Here is a 4,308-nt window from a genome sequence, read left to right as displayed (position 1 = left end):
TTTGTCACCTCCATAATCGAGAAATATTTCCTTATTCCACTAAGGATAATTTTGACCAATGTCTGGTGATCTACTCTTAGATCACTATTGTACTCCCTTGCTTAACACAGTGTAGGGTATACAATAGATCTGGTACACATCATGGCATACTTTATAGAACCTATGGCTGAGGCATAGGGAATGACTTTCATTCTCTTTCTATCTTCTGTCGTGGTCGGGCTTTGAGTCTTACTCAATTTCATACCTTGTAACACAGCCAAGAACTTTTTCTTTGACTGTTCCATTTTTGAACTACTTCAAAATATTGTCAAGGTATGTACTCATTGAAAAAACTTATCAAGCGTCTTGATCTATCTCTATAGATTTTGATGTTTAATATGTAAGCAGCTTCACCGAGGTCTTTTTTGGAAAATTCCTTTCGAACACTCCTTTATGCTTTGCAGAATAATTCTACATTATTTCCGATCAACAATATGTCATTCACATATACTTATCAGAAATGTTGTAGTGCTCCCACTCACTTTCTTGTAAATACAGGCTTCATCGCAAGTCTGTATAAAACTATATGCTTTGATCAACTTATCAAAGCGTATATTCCAACTCCGAGATGCTTGCACCAGTCCATAGATGGATCGCTGGAGCTTGCATATTTTGTTAGCACCTTTAGGATTGACAAAACCTTTTGGTTGTATCATATACAACTCTTTTTTAATAAATCTATTAAGGAATGCAGTTTTGTTTATCCATTTGCCAGATTTCATAAAATGCGGCAATTGCTAACATGATTCGGACAGACTTAAGCATAGATACGAGTGAGAAATTCTCATCGTAGTCAACACCTTGAACTTGTCGAAAACCTTTTGCGACAATTCTACCTTTGTAGATAGCAACACTACTATCAGCGTCCGTCTTCCTCTTGAAGATCCATTTATTCTCAATTGCTTGCCGATCATTGGGCAAGTCAACCAAAGTCCATACTTTGTTCTCATACATGGATCCCATCTCAGATTTCATGGCCTCAAGCCATTTTGCGGAATCTGGGCTCATCATCACTTCCTCATAGTTCGCAAGTTCGTCATGGTCTAGTAACATGACTTCCAGAACAGGGTTACCGTACCACTCTGGTGCGGATCTCACTCTGGTTTACCTACGAGATTTGGTAGTAACTTAATCTGAAGTTACATGATCATCATCATTAGCTTCCTCACTAATTGGTGTAGTAGTCACAGGAATAGATTTCTGTGATGAACTACTTTCCAATAAGGGAGCAGGTACAGTTGCCTCATCAAGTTCTACTTTCCTCCCACTCACTTCTTTTGAGAGAAACTCCTTCTCTAGAAAAACTCTGAATTTAGCAACAAAAGTCTTGTCTTCGGATTTGTGATAGAAGGTGTACCTAACAGTCTCCTTTGGGTATCCTATGAAGACATATTTCTCTGATTTGGGTTTGAGCTTATTAGGATGAAACTTTTTCATATAAGCATCACAACCCCAAACTTTAAGAAACGACAACTTTGGTTTCTTGCCAAACCACAGTTCAGATTGTGTCGTCTCAACGGACTTAGATGGTGCCCTATTTAACGTGAATGCAGTTGTCTCTAATGCATAACCCCAAAACGATAGTGGTAGATCGGTAAGAGACATCATAGATCGCATTATATCTAATAAAGTACGGTTATGACGTTCGGACACACCATTACACTATGGTGTTCCAGGTGGCGTGAGTAGTGAAACTATTTCACATTGTTTTAATTGAAGACCAAACTCGTAACTCAAATATTTTACCTCTGCGATCATATGTAGAAACTTTTATTTTCTTGTCACGATGATTTTCCACTTCACTCTGAAATTCTTTGAACTTTTCAAATGTTTCAGACTTATGTTTCATCAAGCAGATATACCCACATCTGCTCAAATCATATGTGAAGGTCAGAAAATAACGATACCCGCCGCGAGCTTCAACACTCATCAGATCGCATACATCAATATGTACTATTTGCAATAAGTCAGTTGCTCGCTCCATTGTTCCGGAGAACGGAGTCTTTAGTCATCTTGCCCATAAGGCATGGTTCGCAAGCACCAAGTGATTCATAATCAAGTGATCTCAAAATCCCATCAGCATGGAGTTTCTTCATGCGCTTTACACCAATATGACCTAAACGGCAGTGCCACAAATAAGTTGCACTATCATTATTAACTTCGCATCTTTTGGTTTCAATATTATGAATATGTGTATCACTATGATCGAGATCCAATGAACTTGTTTCATTGGGTGTATGACCATCGAAGGTTTTATTCATGTAAACAGAACAACAATTATTCTCTGACTTTAATGAATAACTGTATTATAATAAACATGATCAAATCATATTCATGCTCAACGCAAAAACCAAATAACACTTATTTAGGTTCAACACTAATCCCAAAAGTATAGGGGAGTGTGCGATGATGATCATATCAATCTTGGAACTACTTCCAACACACATCGTCACTTCACCCTTAACTAGTCTCTGATTATTCTGCAACTCCTGTTTCGAGTTACTACTCTTAGCAACTGATCCAGTATCAAATACTGAGGGGTTGCTATAAACACTAGTAAAGTACACATCAATAACATGTATATCAAATATACTTTTGTTCACTTTGCCATCCTTCTTATCCGCCAAATACTTGGGGCAGTTCCGCTTCCAGTGACCAGTCCCTTTGCAGTAGAAGCACTTAGTCTCAGGCTTAGGACCAGACTTGGGCTTCTTCACTTGAGCAGCAACTTGCTTGCCGTTCTTCTTGAAGTTCCCCTTCTTCCCTTTGCCCTTTTCTTGAAACTAGTGATCTTGTCAACCATCAACACTTGATGCTTTTTCTTAATTTCTACCTTCATCGATTTCATCATCATGAAAAGCTCGGGATTCGTTTTCGTCAGCCCTTGCATACTATAGTTCATCATGAAGTTCTACTAACTTGGTGATGGTGACTAGAGAATTCTGTCAATCACTATCTTATCTGGAAGATTAACTCCCACTTGATTCAAGCGATTGTAGTACCCAGACAATCTGAGCACATGCTCACTAGTTGAGCGATTCTCCTCCATCTTTTAGCTATAGAACTTGTTGGAGACTTCATATCTCTCAACTCGGGTATTTGCTTGAAATATTAACTTCAACTCCTGGAACATCTCATATGGTCCATGACGTTCAAAACGTCTTTGAAGTCCCGATTCTAAGCCGTTTAAGCATGGTGCACTAAACTATCAAGTAGTCATCATATTTAGCTAGCCAAACGTTCATAACGTCAGCATCTGCTCCTGCAATAGGTCTATCACCTAGCGGTGCATCAAGGACATAATTCCTCTGTGCAGCAATGAGGATAAACCTCAGATCACGAGTCCAATCTGCATCATTGCTACTAACATCTTTCAACACAATTTTTCTCTAGGAACATATCAAGATAAACATATGAAAGCAATAACGCGAGCTATTGATCTACAACATAATTTGCAAAATACTACCAGGACTAAGTTCATGATAAATTTAAGTTCAATTAATCATATTACTTAAGAACTCCCACTTAGATAGACATCCCTCTAATCCTCTAAGTGATCACGTGATCCAAATCAACTAAACCATGTCCGATCATCACGTGACATGGAGTAGTTTCATTGGTGAACATCGCTATGTTGATCATATCTACTATATGATTCACGCTCGACCTTTCGGTCTCTGTGTTCCAAGGCCATATCTGTATATGCTTGGCTCGTCAAGTATAACCTGAGTATTCCGCGTGTGCAACTGTTTTGCACCCGTTGTATTTGAACGTAGAGCCTATCACACCCGATCATCACGTGGTGTCTCAGCATGAAGAACTTTCGCAATGGTGCATACTCAGGGAGAACACTTCTTGATAATTAGTGAGAGATCATCTTAAAATGCTACCGTCAAACTAAGCAAAAATAAGATGTATAAAAGATAAACATCATATGCAATCAAAATATGTGACATGATATGGCCATCATCATCTTGCTTCTTTGATCTCCATCTCCAAAGTACTGTCATGATTTATATCGTCACCGGCATGACACCATGATCTCCATCATCTTGATCTATATCAATGTGTCATCACGTGGTCGTCTTGCCAACAATTGCTCTTGCAACTATTGCTATTGCATAGCGATAAAGTAAAGCAATTATTGGACACTTGTATCTTATGCAATAGAGAGACAACCATAAGGATTTTGCCAGTTGCTGATAACTTCAACACAACATGATCATCTCATACAACAACTTATATCTCATCACGGCTTGACCATATCAC

Source organism: Triticum aestivum, unplaced genomic scaffold (assembly GCF_018294505.1).
Source record: "Triticum aestivum cultivar Chinese Spring unplaced genomic scaffold, IWGSC CS RefSeq v2.1 scaffold96336, whole genome shotgun sequence".
Classification (NCBI taxonomy): domain Eukaryota; kingdom Viridiplantae; phylum Streptophyta; class Magnoliopsida; order Poales; family Poaceae; genus Triticum; species Triticum aestivum.
This window is presented reverse-complemented; position numbering follows the sequence as displayed.